This window comes from Alligator sinensis, unplaced genomic scaffold, assembly GCF_000455745.1.
Source record: "Alligator sinensis unplaced genomic scaffold, ASM45574v1 scaffold721_1, whole genome shotgun sequence".
Classification (NCBI taxonomy): domain Eukaryota; kingdom Metazoa; phylum Chordata; order Crocodylia; family Alligatoridae; genus Alligator; species Alligator sinensis.
Genome location: NW_005841857.1, coordinates 994,563 through 1,010,521, shown reverse-complemented (window position 1 = coordinate 1,010,521; position 15,959 = coordinate 994,563). Strand labels below are relative to the sequence as shown.

The 15,959-nt window shown below is 48.4% G+C and overlaps 1 pseudogene; it reads right to left on the bottom strand.

Annotated features, from left to right (window-relative positions):
- Positions 1–15,026: 15,026 nt before the first annotated feature.
- On the bottom strand, positions 15,027–15,208 carry LOC112551784 (annotated as a pseudogene).
- Positions 15,209–15,959: the final 751 nt, after the last annotated feature.

Genomic DNA, 15,959 nt, shown 5'->3' with positions numbered 1-15,959 from the left:
GATGGAGATTCCACCACCTCTCTGGGTAGAAAGCTTTTCCTAATATTTAACCAAACTTCCCTTGCTGCAACTTGTGCCCATTGCTCCTTGTCCTGCCATCTGCCCCCACTGAGAACAGCCCAGCTCCATCCTCTTTGCAGCCTCTCTGCAGGGAGGTAAAGGCTGCTATTCAATCCCCCTCGGTCTTCTCTTCTCCAGACTAAATCAGCCCAGTTCTTCTCTTCTCCAGTCTAAACAAGTCTTCACAAGTCATGTGCCCTAGGCCCCTAACTATTTTCATTGTCCTCCTCTGGACTCTCTCCAATCTGTCCACATCCTTTCTGTAGTGGGGGCCCAAAAGTCAACATAGGACTCCAGATGCGGCCTCACCAGTGCTGAATAAAAGGAAGAATCACTTCCCTTGATCTGCTAGCAGCGCTCCTACCAATGCAGCCCAGTATGCTGTTAGCTTTCTTGGTAACAAGGACACAGTGTTGGCTTATATTCAGCTTACTGTTCCCTGTAACCCCCAAGTCCTTTTCTGCAGAGCTGCTGCTTAGCCAGTTGGTCTTCAGCGTATATCAGTGCATGGGATTTGTTCATCCTAAGTGCAGGACTTGGCACTTGTCCTTACTGAACTCCATGAGATTTCTTTTGGTCCCATCCTTCAGTTTGTCTAGGTCTCTCTGAATCCCAGCCCTACCCGCCAGCATATCTACTACTCCCCCCAGCTTGGTGTCATCTGCAGACTTGCTGAGGGGCTCTGCCATCTTCCAGGTCGTTGATGAAGACATTGAACAAAACCATCCCTAAGACCAACCCCTGGGGCACTTCACTTGATACCGGCTGCCAACTAGACATCGAGCCATTAATTACTACCCTCTGAGTCCAGTGATCTGGCCAGTTTTCTATCCACCTTACAGTCCATTCATCTCACCTGTACTTCCTTAGCTTGCTTGTGAGAGTGTTGTGGGAGACAGTTTCATAAGCCTTGCTAAAGTCAAGGTATACCACATCCACTGGTCTCCCCACATCCACAGAGCCAGTCATTTTGTCATAGAAGTCAATCAGGTTGGTCAGGCACGATTTGCCATGAGATGAGGTAAAGTGATAATGCCACGCTGTTGTGAGAGGTGAATTCTCTCTTGCTGAAAAAGCAAGCGGAATCTCTTCACAGTTGTTTCAAAGGGGAAAGTAGATGTGTGCGGTGTGGGGACAGTTTGGCAGGTTGCATGAATCTTCCTTGGAGGCCAACACTTTGGCTGTAAGTTGAAGGCAGGCTGTCTTTGGGCATCTTGATTGAGTCACTGCTAGTGGATCAAATCTATAGATCAGTGGTTCTCATTCTTGTTAGACTCAGCGCACCCTTCATTAGATTCAAGGAACCCCTTGGAAAATTTCAGCTCTTAGGTTTTCATTTGGTTTTTGACTATAAAAATAATGGAGTTCTTTGCAACAAAAGAAATTGCTCTAAAAGATCAGAACAGGCCACAATGTTTTGACACTGTGGATTCCCATTTGAACTCATCTGGTTTAGTTTGTGAATCATGTTTGCACACTTAAGAGTGCTAACATTGCCTGGTTACCCAAGACACCTTTGAAAGGATCTCGTGGCACCCTGGTTGGGAATCACTGATAAAGAACATTTGCTCCATAATCTAGTGCTGGAGAGCAGCTCTAGACCAGATTAGCTCCATCGGCAATTGTTTGTGTTGTTTGCTTGCTACAAAAGCCTACCTGCAGTGTGTCTGCTTTGGCAGAACAGTCCATCTTTTTAAAGAATGAATTGTAAAACTTTAAATGACTTGGGTCCATTTGCTTGTGCAATTTTCCTACAAGTAAAGAATTGTATATGATATTTGAGGATTTGCATAAAACCAAATATCATTGACAGATTTACCTTTAAACTACTCAAAGTGGAGGTGGAGAAATATGGCTTGGGAAAACACATCAGCCCTGGTTTAACCATTGCATCCATCTGCTGCTATGCCAGTATAAATGAGCTGAATTGCTGTAATGATCAGTCTGAAAGCTACCTTGGTTTAGTCCCACTTATACTAGCACAGGAGCAGGTAAACCTCATAGCTATATTGGAACAGCTTATACCAGTATAATTGAAAGTGGGTATAACTTATGTCTGTCTTCACCCTGAGTTCAGTTTTCTGAGATGCAGTCTTGAATGCATTTTTCTTATTCTAAGATGCCTTACATTTTACTTCTTTTGGCCGCTGTATTTTCTCCCTCCGTATACACAACTGGTGCAGGGGAGGCGGGGATAGAGTGGAGTAACCCGTTTTACTTGGAGTGGGAAAACCAGCCTTTGTTGAACTGCATGCCGCCATGGCTAGACTATGACTGGCTCAAGCTTTAAGCTAGATTACTTGGGCACCTCGACACTGCATTGCAGTCACTGGAGACCGACATACCCCGTGGGTCTCATTAAAGGCTCAGCATTTGACACAGCCATGATTCTGCTCCTGAGGGAAGGGGGGAAGATACCATAGTTACTGTGGTTAGCTAATATTGAGTTTAATGGTGTGTGCCTTCATTAGGCAGGATACTATAAGACCTGTAGCAAGGAGAAATGCAGAGCTGGCTTATCTGGAGAGAAAAATCTCCCATCATCTCTCTGTTCTCATGCGAGAGGAAAAGGAACCTGCTTTACAAACACAAAGATGAAGGAATACGAGTGCTGGACACGTGACGGCCTGCAATAAAAGCACATGGTGTACTGGCATGGAAAAACAGTTGCATTGCAATGTATATAACTTATGATGGGAATAAGCTTACGCAGGCAGGCAGGATGCTAGGGGAAGGAGCAAAGAGAAGGGCACTGTTGGTTTGCAGGGTGATGATTATCCATCTAAACTTGCCATACATCACCAACTTTGCTTTCACAATACAGGCAGTCCTCAGCTTACAACGTTTCGAGTTACATTTTGCACTTACAACATTTATAAATTGACACCCTGTTTTAACTTTCTGATGTCAGTTTTGACTTTACAACGCTTGATCTGATGTGACGCCACGTCAGCGAACAAGTTTGTTGTGTCGCCCATCCCCCTGGAGAACAACTCTCCAAACTTCCTTGGACACTTTCTTTAAGAAAGCAGACGAGACTCCAGAAAAACCTGCAGCCAAGACTCCTGAGAAGACTCCAGCCAAGAACCCTTCAAAAAGTCCAGCCAAGTCACCTCAAAGAAGTCCTTCCAAATCAATACGATTGCAATTTACAATATAAATAGCTATATTACTCATCTATAATTGATCAAGTACAAAATGTGGGGTATTTTTGGTGAAAATAGGGTCTTGGGCCTTGGTTCAAGAACCAATTCCCCATTTATAACAGTTTCTTATGAAAAAATTGGTTCCAAGTTGCAACGTTTTGACTTGCGACACAGTTTTCATGAACCAAGTGTGTCGTAAGTCCGAGGACTGCCTGTGCAATTCCCAGGGTGCCCACCAAGAGAAGCACTACTTTACTTTAACCTGTAAGCGTAGCATGCTGGAGCTTATTATAGTTGCATGAAACTCGTACTACGAACCCAGTGCCCAGGGCAGACAGCCAAGTCAGCCTGAGGACAAGATGGAAGAAGGCAGTTTTCAGCTGATTTGAATTTAAGGTAAGAGAAGTCTGTATGAGCGCCTGTGACTAGGGATGATCAGCTTCCCTAGCTCTAGAAAAGATTCCCCTCTCCCAAAGGAGCCGTGCTTTGCAAGTCTCCATCTAAGGAGCTGTACAGGACACAGAGGAGAGAGTTTGAAAGAGAGCCATGGAAATGGCAGTGGGCTTGAAGGTGAGAGGCTGGAGAGGGGTGACTGTGTAAGGTGGGAGCACCTTTGCACTGCGCAACCGTCAGCTAATCTTCATGACACCGCCACGGGGCAAGCAAGCACCCTACCAGGGACCAGCACTGCAGAAACCCTGCAGACTAGAGCGCCTACCTCTACGAATCCCGCGAGCAGAAAAATGCACCACAGAAGCAGGGCCTGCGGGAGTTTTCCCGAGCCACACAGCAAATCAATGACAAAATTGGGATCAAAACCCAGGAGTTCTGGCTCACTATCTCCTGCTCTCACTTCTAGACCACCAGCAAAAAGGAAATGCTTTCTCCCAGCAAGTTCAACCAGACAAGGGAATAAGTTGTCAACAAAGGCTGTGGGAGTGAGGAAGTAATTCACAATTGATAACTGACTGCTGCCCGGGAACAAGAAAAGTACTCTATTTGCTTAATGGTTAATAGCCTCGGTTTCTCCATACAGGAGCTCATTTGTTGTATATTTGCTCCTAACTCGTTTTACTTGGCAGATATAGAATAAAGACAAGGCAACCCCTTCACTGGGCGGTAACCAATAAAGTCAGAGTAGAAGAGTGAGCTCTTAGTTCACATCATATACCCAGAGTTAAGTGAATTATTTAAACCTCATTGCCAAGACAAAGAGATGGTTGTCGCCATCCATACAGCCAGTTATTTGGCAGGCAGTAAAAGAATCGCCAGATTCATAGGAGAAATGGAGGTTGGCTTGAACTGAAGTTCACAAAAGCTTGTGCTTTATATAGATCGTATTTAGTTGGTCTAGAAGGTGCGCATCTTCCCTGCCTTCCAGCTGGACCTTATCGGCATTCACGGCTTTTCTGAGATCACCTGGATCCCTACATCATTGCAGCGAACGGGAAATGCGGCTGCAGTGGAGGAGCATAAGTCCCGTTGCCTGTTTCCGTGTCATCTGCTTCTCGTGCAGTCTACTTTGAATGCCCACAGCGGCACTGAGAAGTGACAGATGTTGGCTGGGTGGGGGACACCAACTTGCCTGGAGAATTACTGTGGGAAAGCTGTACTCTGGACTGGGTAACCGCAAAGTATTGTGCAGCTGGGAGCAAGCTTGTCCTTGTGAAGATGGAGGGAGGGATGGGAGACCTGATGATCCCGATGAATACGGACCTACCAAATTCACGGGCCCTGGAGGCTGATTACACGGCTGTAACACGGCCAGGGCTCCAGATTTCATGGCCGTATCATGGCCGGGGCCACCGTTTTGAAGGCGGAGCAAGGCAGACCCGCCCCTCCCCATGCCTCTGATTGGCTGAGGGGCACTGCAAGCCCCATGCCTCCCAGGCATGGATTGAAAGCCCTAGCTGGGGCTGCCTGGCTTGTTAATTCAATAATTATCACCCTCTTCAAGGAGGGGGGGCGATAATTACTGAGCAACCAAACAGTTTAAGTGTGGCTCTCTTCCAGTTGTCATCCTGCCCCTCTTCAAGAGAAGGAGACTTTTGGTCAGCTTTTCCCTGCTCCCGCCCTCCCTCCCGGAGATAGAGGGACGGGAACTTTTCCGGTCCCTCCCCCCGCCTTTTGGGAAGATGAGCAGTCGGCCTTTTTTTTTCCTTCCTCCTTCGGTCCCTTCCTTCTCCCCCTGCCCTTTTGTTAGCTCTTTGAACATAGCTGGTTCCCCACACTTTTTTCACAGGGCTGTTTCACGGGAGACAGTCAATTGCACGATTCCCGTGAAATCGTGCATTTGGTAGGTCTCTACCAGTGAATGATGCAGAATCCCCAGTAGCTGGCTGCCAAGCCAAGAAAGCCACACTTTCTATCCTAACCACTCTGGGAAAAGGCCCAAGACAGCTAACACGGGGCTTGGCTTTTCTAGATCATCTTGTATGGAGCATCTCAGAGCACTTGCCAGAACTGGAAGAGGAGCCTTATTTCATGGGAAACGGGTGCACAGAGAAGTCAGGCCATTTGTCCAGACACAACGCATCTCACGAGCAGAACTGCCACTACAACTCCCACCTCCTGGTCCCCTATTCTAATCACTAGGTAGAGCTACCTCCTCAAGCCTGCGCTTACACAGGGTTTCTTTGTCCTCTATACTTACTCACCAGTGACTTGCTCAACATCCCCCAGAGCACTGACTGCTCGGAGGTATCATGGCAAAGCGAGTTATTCAGTTCCTACCTTAACGAGATATTGCTCATCCTTCCTTGAGTCCCTCCCTTGCCTTCTCCCTCAACTTTAACCCAGCTTATTTTTGGAATACACTTCTTGGCTTGATCCAGACGGGCCCCTCCTTTCAATCCAGCAATACAGGAAGGATGGAGCAGACATGACTCCTGCTATCTGTGACCTCTAGGGCACAGACCCATTGCTTAGGACGTTTTGTCATGATTTACTGTCTGCTTGCTGCCAACAGGAAGTGTCATGTCTCTCCTTCCCATTAAAAATACAAAACAACTCTTTGAAATCAGCTTCTCCTAAAGCAGAAGACACCACTCTACAGGGAAGTAGCACAGCTCTGACACTCCTAGTCCAGATGTACCAGGAGACCTCTGCGGCACACTCCGAGTCGTCATTCTGCAGATGCAGCAACCACCGAGACCATTTATCCTTTGGCCCTTCTTGATGAAGCATTAGTCATTCATTCAGTCCCTGAATAAGTCTCTTGTCTGAATTCCCCCAAAGGCCCTAGTGTAATCTCTGCTTATCTAACGCTTGTTCGACCAGATCATTTGAACACATTTTACAAGCTTTTGGAAAGTGACCTATTCCCAGTCAGCAGAGATTTGCAGTCCCCAAGGCTTTCGTTACACCAGCATTTCCGCCCCCATCACATTTTCCCATTGCTGCATGGCCTCTACAGCAGCAACAGCAGTGCTGTCAGCATTCACACCTCCTACCCACACCTACTCGCTGCTACTTCCTGTAGTGTGCATCCGGACACATGCTATGTTGACATCTGTGCAACTTACCCTGGTTTTGCATGCTGATCCCTCCCGGGATCCAGAGTGGGCAGATGTAGCTACCCTAAGATAGCTACAAACAGCTGGTGGCTAGTCACAGCACCTCATCAAAAAGGTGATAGGGGAGCAATTGAAAGCCTTGAGAAAACAGCTACCCCGGGATAAATAGTGGAAGGATAACATGCACTGCAGTGTTATCTCCACGAGTGTATTTGTACCACTGAATTTTCCTGGGTAACTACACAGGGTCTGAGTAAGTTTTGCCGCTCTACGGCTATACATTGTGCGCCTGCTTTTTTTTACACTGGTGTAGGCTAAGTACCAGTATAAATGAGTCATGGGTCCAGGCCTCTTGCCACGTTGCCTTTCTTGGAGTGAGTCTAGAGGGCTGGCTATATCACCAGCAACGTCCCCTGGGAGACCTGCGCTTGAGTCTTATTAGTGTTACTACCAGTAGGAAATCCTGAGTAAAATGTGAATGGAGGCACAGCCGCAAGCGAGTGTGCAATCCTGGCAGGGAGTAGTAGGGCTGAGGGGATAATTTCCTTTGACTGTTTTCTGCTCCAAACCTTCCCTCTCTTTCTTATTGCAGAACATCTACACATGTACTGCGGAGCCCAGAAATGCATTAATTACTTTCAAGCACCAAATACATTTTCCCCATGCTTTTCATGTTTTACCTTGCTCACACAGTTCTTGCTCCGGGGTAGCTGTATTGGTCAACAGTGATTGACCACAGAAGTCACACGAGAGTGTTGCTGGAGGAGCGCACAAGGCTCAATATTGTTTTCACGCTCTGTCCAGGAGTCTGCTCAAAAGTGATTGCACAAATGATTGCCCTAGCTTCATTCAAAAGCAACTTAAAATTCCAGAGAATCACAACTCTGTATTTTTCTCCAACATATGCCCAGCTTTTCCAGTAGGATTGGGGAACAAAAACAATGAAAAAAAGGTCAACATTTCAATGCAAGATTCTCATCATTTTTTGACCAATATGGGTATGTCAAGGGCTAAAAATACCAGCTTTTTTTCTACCCAGCTGCTTCTCCGAAGCAGTTAGTGTCCTTATAATGCATCTTTTTTAACTTTGGTTTCTATGTAGCATAGCAACCTCAAAAGATAAGGACAGAATCCCGAAACCTGAAAGGTTCATAAGATCCATTGAGAAACCTGTGCTCTGTATTAGCTGGAGTTTCCTGAACACTGTCAGCTTTGGGGGCTGGGAACAAACCTGCTGAATTTTAAGTGCTTCCAGGATTAGGTGGCCATTGAGTAAGGGAGCTTTGGCTTGTGATATTGCATTTAGATGCCTGCTGTCTGCTCGTCTAAAGGCAATTCATAGAATCATGGGGTTGGGTTGGGAGGGACCCCAAAAGTCATCTGGTTCATTCCCGACTCATAATATCTTGGGTATAACAAGTCAAATAACACACTACTAAAACCATAAGCAAGATGTAAACAGATGGAGCAAGCAAGCAATAATATCACTTGGAAGGTTAAAATCTCCTTTCCCGGCCAGTGAGGCAATGCAATCTCAGCTATCTTCCCTCCCTTCCCATCTGATGTATGTTTGTTCATTTATTTCAGGGCATCTCATCTAATGAATAGGATTGATTGCAATAGATGAAGGCCTAGATTATGTAATTGCCCTTGTAAGGAAGCGTGGAGCAGAGTGTTAGCAATATTGCTGGCTCTTGTGCAAGATTGTTGCCAGAGTTTACACTGCAGAGACGTGAATCTCCCCTACTATTTGGATAGCAAATGACGCCTTAATCTTTTAAGTCATTTATGAAACATTGGATTATGCTAGGATCAGTGCACTATCATGTGTAAGAAATTTGCTGCCTGCATTGACCAGCCTTAAAGCTCATCCAGGCAGCTCAGATGTTGAAGGCTTCAGTAAAAAAGTGGAAGCTGACTTATTAAAAGGCTCTGATTAATCATGAGATCTGAGCGCATAAGAATCAATCAGTGGGGAAAGCTGGGAGTTATGCTTCAGTTAGTAATTGGTGATATAGTTTTCCTTATCTCCTACATGTGTTTTCACCCCGCTAAAAAGGATCTAAGCAGGGCTAAATGCCACAGGGATGTTGCTCTGCTTCCCTGAGGAGCCCCAAAGAGTTGTAAGATTAATTAATATGGTGCTGGGTTAAATTCTCACTGCTAGTTGAGCAACAAGCACAAAGCAAATTGGAAACAGGCCTGTTTGATGTACCACAGGGTCATGGGCTTAGGCCCATGGCAAAAAAACCCCTCTAAGCCTCCCTCAATAAGGGAGGCCACTGGGGACGCATTGACTGATTTCTCAGGATAAATAAGAAAACAGGAATGGAAGTGAGGTTGTGGGTTAACAACGAGGGAGGTGGAATGGGACATGGAGCAGAGTACACCTGCCAGTGCCCACTGCCCCCCAAATGAGTCGCGGGAGCCTGTGGGCACCCTGTCCGGAGATCTGAGTAGATGAGTGGCAGGAAGATAGTACCCAGGTCAAACTGGAAACTGGATCCTGCTCTTACTAGTATGGCTCCATGTGGCAAAGTGGGGCTCCTTAAAATTTCCCCACTTGCCTTTGGGCATGCCACCCACCTGACTCGCCTGCCATGCATTGTTCTTAATTATGACGTTAATTAAGGCAGGAGGCTGCCCATTCTTGCCCTGATGCCAGGGGGTGCTCTCTGCAGCTCCAATCCTCCCCTACACCGCAGCCCAAGGCTCACAGATGGCATCCAGATGACACAGTGCTCCTGGCTTACAGCCAGACCAAACTTAGACCTCATCATCAGGCCTCAGTCACACACACATTCATACCGCCCTTCTCTCATTAGGGCCTCTCACAGGGGCCCTTTCACGCATCGACAACTTATTCTGCCTTGCTCCCTATTGGAGTGGGCCCCTTAGGCCATAGGCTTTATCTAATTCGTACCTTGGGTAGCAGACATACCATCTTTTGGGTCTCTCCTGCAACCCTCACTGGGGTAGTGGCCAGCCAGTTACCCGACTGGGTCCAAGCTTGCTCTGGCCCCTTTCAGGGACAACTCGTGTACACATAAAAATAAACATACTGGGCTCTCAGCCCTCTGATTTTCCTCCCCCTTCACTGGGGCTCCTCATCTCCACCCCCTCATGGGGGTCCTCATTTCCACCCTCCCTCACTGGGGCTCCACACCACCCCCTCACTTGGGGCCATGGGGCTTCCCTCCCCAGTGGGCTCAGGTGGCCATAGCCATGCCTGGCCCTAGCTACCTTTCCTCAGGGTCCTACACCCCACAGGGCTCAGATGGCCACAGCCATGCCTGGCCCCCACTACCTCTGATATTACCATACCCACCCAAAGGTGAGGGCTAGGGTTAAGGCACCCCTACTCTCCTTTCACCGGGGTGGTCACTGGCCCGGTATTTCCTGGGGGCTCCTGCACCACTGAGAGCCCCGCCAGCCCACCCACTCCTGGCAGGGTGCAGTTTTAGGTCATGCCCAGGACCAGGAGCCTCCTAGCCATCCCCTACAGCTCCTGCCCTTACCACCAAGATGTTGCATACTGCCTGGCCTGCCAGCAGCAAACTTTCCTGTTTATATGGGCAGCCACAGATCTAAAACGGCCACCACAATCAAGCACCTGCTGGCTGCCTTGGTCTTGTCTTGCTGGCTGCTTGGCTCTGGTCTTAAAGTGGCAGCCCCCCACAGTGCCCTGCCATACACCCTCCCCCTTAAAATGGTACCTGGGGGAGGTTTCCCGTGCTGCTCCTCCAAAGCAGGCTCCCCTCAGAGCCTGTAAGAGCCCTCAAGTGGTGAGCACCCCCAAAGGTGCTCTGCCATACACCTCCCCCCTTAGAATGACATTGGGGGGGGCTTCACTTGGCTGCCTTCCCTGTTGACTTTGTCCCAGCCTACTGCAGCCCCTGCCATGTGGCGAGCTTCCCAAAGGTGCTCCGCCACACTCCATAGGATGTAACACCATGAAGCATCTGGGATCTTGTCCAGACAGCAGCAAGCCCTGGTAGTGTATGCTGTGTGCACCTCTGCACAGCCTCACCCACTTCACCGTCACAATGCAGGTGGAGAAGTCAGGAAAAATGTCACTGTTGTTTCTTTTTAATCTCCCTTCAATGAGGAACAAGATGCACTCTCAAATCATAGGCCAGGGAAGATTATATATGTTTGCCTTGTGCAAAGGAGGGAAACAACTTTGGTGGGAATGCTGCCGCATTCTCCCCAAATCCCCATTTTTTGACAAAGCCTCTTTGTAATTGTTAGTTGTATGGAAACAGAATGAGGTCTCCTGCAAACCTTCTCCTGTTCCAGGTAGAGGAGATTTTTTTTTTCTTTATTTCTCATGCACTCTGCTGTGCAGTCTCTTCTGCCTTTGGGGCTCTGAACATGCTATTTGTCAAGGACTAAAAAAACAGGAAGGAATAGGTGATGTGTTTACACAGGGCTGTTCGAGGTGCACAGAGTAACACAGCAGCACAGCTGGGCTGTTTGCTTTGGGAGATTTCTTTGCATTTCTATTAAGAAGTGCTCTTGCTTTGCCCTCTTTGTGCCTGGGAACCCTTGTCTTGGGCAGTACAGTGTTAACAAGAAAAGCCAAAGATTTATAGATAGACTCAGAACCAAAAATGGAATTTAATTGCCCAAATCAAAGTCTGGAGTCCTGGCCCATGCTTGCAGATATGATTCTGTGTGTTATCCAACACCAATCTAACGTAAAAATGCATGCACTCACAGATCCCCCCACCCCACTGTCTTACCTGTCTGTCTTCTCGCAGGCATGTACTCAGCTGCGGAGACTCCTATTCTTTCCATGCTTTGCAGGAGACTAGCACCAGGCTTCAGAGTCCACTCTGGAGCAAGTGCCTAATAGCTGCCTCCTACTTTAGCATTATTTATCTTGGAGACAGCCAAGTCCTCTAGATCTGGCCCTAAAGTCTTCATTTCCCCTGCACTGCTCTACAGTTCACTACTCCCCTACAGCACAGGGAAGAGAATCAGCAGGTTGCCCCTCCCAGCAGCAAGACACAGAGACCAACATCAAAGAGAACAATTGTCCCAGCAGAAAGGTTTACCTTGGGGAATCTTGGATGATCCTAAAGGTCAGTGTCCTCCATTTGCCAGATGTACCTAGAGGAGATCCCTTAGCAGCCAGCCCACCTGAAGAGCCTGGGCTTAAAGTCAGCCAGCTGGAGCATGTTCAGTGTGAAGCATGGGTGTGGAAAGTGCAAGCAATGGAAAAGGGACCCATGGGAATGTGATGGGGAGTGAGAGCGAATCACTCAGCATCCTGTATGTGGGCCACCAAGGCACTTACCTATGTCAATAAAATGGGGAATAAAAACAGGGAGATGCTTTAAAAGGGAAGTCTCCTCTTCAAGGAAAACGGAATGGTTTGCCCAGCTACGTAACTCACACTCACACAGTGATGAATCTGCAGTAAGCTCTCACACATACATACACACACGGAGCTGAAGCTGCAATAAGCACACATATACACATGGGGATGAAGCTGCAATAAGCTCACACACACATACATACACACACAGTGATGAACCTGCAGTAAGCACACACACACACACACACACACATACACACATACACACACGGTGATGAAGCTGCAATAAACTCACATGGTGATGAAGCTGCAATAAGCTCACATGCACACACACGGTGATGAAGCTGCAGTAAGCTACACACACACACACACACACACAAACAGAGCGATGAAGCTGCAATAAGCTCGACACACATGCACACGCACACGCACACACACAAACGGTGATGAAGCTGCAATAAGCATACATGTGCATGTACACCCCCCTCCCTGTAATGAAGCTGAAATAAGTTGACTTCATGGACAGTGGCTGCTGCAGGGCCAGCACTGTTCAGCTTTGATACCTGAAGCCGAAGGACCAGAGCTCTGATCTGGTCTCCTCTGTGACAAAGCAGGGCTAGTTTTAAGGGCAGACAGTCCTGCATAGTCTGGGGAGTACAAGTTCACCCTCTGATTCCTGCGTCTAGGCCATCACTTATATTAGAAGCTGGAATTTATAATCCAGCAATATATCCCCTCTCAGTTCCAAGACTGCCAGGGCACAGAGTCCACCGCTACCCCAGGGGCACTAGTCCAAGGCCTGTGGTATCTGTGGGAAATTTGAAACAGATGCATGACTCAGTTTCCACTTCAACTTTATATTGTTCCCTGGTGCGTGTGAAGGAGTTCGTCTCTCCGGGGGCGGGGAAGTACAGGAGGGGTGTGGGTCACACACACAGCAGCTGCAATGAATGGACGGACAAGGACTGTCAGGGCATGAATGGTGTTACCTGAGAGAGACGGCGGACTTTCCAGTGACTGCTCATGAAAAGCTTTTAATGACCAGCAGGCTAGGGAAGTGGGGCACTAGCACAGTGAAACCCTGCAACAAAGAGGGGAGGAGGAAGCGAACTGTTAGTAAGCTTTAAATGAGAAAGGCCGGCAGCGCTGCCAGCCTGGCTTCTGACGTAGACTTTGCTGTTCTGACTGTGGGAGTCTAAAGCACTGTATCCCACTTGCTGAATAAGTATTTAGGGATGGATTCAGATGGGGTGCAGCTGCACCCCCCTTTTGCATTGGACTGCGCCATGGGAGCCTCCGGGGTCCTTTGCAGCCCTCTCTTCTCTTCTTTGCCCCTTGTCCCCCGCCTGCCACTGTTGCTTTCCCTGCTGCCCTGGGGGTCGGGGAAGTACCAGAGCTGTTCCTGCTCACCCCAGCCCAGCTGCATGTGGACTGGACTCAGCTCATGACAGGGAAAGCAGCAGTGGGGATGGGTGGGGGGATCCCTTTTTTGGCACCTGCTCCTGAACATAAGGAAGAATTTCTTTACTGTCCGAGCCCCCAAGGTCTGGAACAGCCTGCCACCGGAGGTGGTTCAAGCGCCTACATTGAACACCTTCAAGAGCAAACTGGATGCTTATCTTGCTGGGATCCTATGACCCCAGCTGACTTCCTGCCCTTTGGGCAGGGGCTGGACTTGATGATCTTCCGAGGTCCCTTCCAGCCCTGATGTCTATGAAATCTATGAAATCTGGAATAATGAACGAGGACCTCTGGTGCCACCAGCCAGGATCCTATACCTAGGCCACCTCCAAGCCACTTACTCATGTGGACGGGGAAGGAACCATTTCTCTGCATTTATACACTGCCTTGTGTCACACTGCCGTTTCACTAGCTGTTGCTGGCACCTGCCATCAGCGACTGAGGGGAGATCTCAGTGATCAAGCTTCAGACGTAACTGCTTGCAGACGCTTTGCAGTAGAACAGCTGGGGACAAGGCAGAGGTGAAGAACATCAGCAGGCAAGGACCAGGGGACCCAGCAGTCTAGAAAGCAGGGAGTGCAGGGCCCCGGGGCCTCATCCAGCTTAGTTAGAGGGGATACAGCTATGGAGGGGACACAGAAAGAGGAGCTCTGGCTCTCCAGTGAGAGGGTGCAACGGGTGGAGTTATAACTCCTGTCCCCAGCACGCAGAGCAGGATGCAGATCTCTGGTTTCTCCCAGGCTTCTGGCCATTGCTGGTTGCCACCTGGGGCTGGGAATGCATTTCCCCTCCTCCTTTTGCTACAGGTGTCAGTCTCCCCCGTCATCCCCCAGTCGTCAAATGCTGCAGCCAAGGCTGGGGATTTGGACTGGGGTGCACCAGTGCCCCTGCTGGGACCAAAACCAGGAGGTTTTTACTTAGAGGGTCTCGCCTCTCTGTTCAGAGTCAGACCTGTCACCACGTGTGGAGTCGGGAAGGCATTTTCCCTGTGTCCAGACTGGTACGGACTGGGGTGGGGGTTGCCATCCAGTGCTCTCATCCTGGGATCTCTCAAGTGTATTGTGACAAGCCGTGCAGCTACAGGGCGCTGACAGCCCTCGTCCCCCGGTTTTACCTGTGGCCAGTTAGGATGCCGTGCCTTGTAGTGCTGTGATGTGGGTGACTGCGTAGTTTTAGGAATACGTTAGACAAGGACTGAAGAAGACACCGTGACAACACAAGAACTGCCAGTGACTAGGGCAGATTGCAGCTCCATCTTGCCCAGTCTCCTGTGTCACACAGCGGCAGAGAGCGGATGCTCAATGGGACAATGAACAGGGTACGACCAGGGGTTTTTTCGCTGTTCCTCTCTCCCTTGCAGCCTCCAGCATTTAGGGTTTAGGAAGTTCTGATTCGGAGGCTGCATCCCGAACTCCCATGCTCAATAGCTACTGCTGCCCCTTTCCTTCAAGAATGTGTCCAGTCCCTTTTTGAACCTGGCTCAGCTGTCAGCTCCCACCACATCTGGTGGCAATGAGCCCCACACTTTAATGATGCTGGGTGTGAAAAAGAACTTCCTTTGGTTAGCTTTAAACTTACTACCCACTAGTGTAATTTTGTGACCCATTAGTTCTTCTATTGTGTGAAAGAGTAAAGTTTTCAATTAGCAATAATTGTGCCTCAGATTAACCTCATTGGCTATGATACCGCCACCGCACGGAGCTAATAAATCCCTATCTATTTTCTCTTTACCATTTAGCGTTTTGTAAATCCTCAAGTGTCTCTTTTCTAAATGGAACTTCTGTTTGGGATGTATGGGATGGTTTTGGATATGGATGTGCCCGCTTTGAGGAGGGGATTGGACTAGCTGACCGCTGGAGACGCCTTCTAGTCCATCCTTTCTGTGATTTGTAGTCTCCAAATTATTGTAATCCCCCATCCCTTTTCTTTCTCTCTTTTTCTTTCCCCTTGAGAAGAGGCCCCATAGATCGCTATGCTCCTTCCTACAATCCTCCTTCTACGATCTTCTGAACATGTACTAGGGGGGTTTTGAACATCAGTTTTTCTTAGTCTGTTAAGCCAGACTCACAGAAATTAGAGATGGAAATGATCCATTGTGTCATGGTGCCCAGAAAAGCACCAGCTATGGCCTGACACCTGAAGACTAAGTGGACCTGAAGTGAGAAGAAATGGTCAGATTCCCGCTCGTTCTGCACTCTGTTTAGTCATTCACCCCAGTACAAAGTATACCTAAAATGCCGGCATTATATCTCAATATCATTTTGCAATTAGTCAAAACCAGAGACAAGCTTGTCATGAAAAAATAGAAAACTGACATTGGGAAATACTTCTTGGTCTGGAAACCGAATACACAGTGTAGCTATAGTACAAAGCTGTCCAACTGGTGGTCCACAAAGGGTTAATGTACAGCCCCCGGGCTCTCATCCAGCTGCCATTCTGCCCATCGCTCTGTCT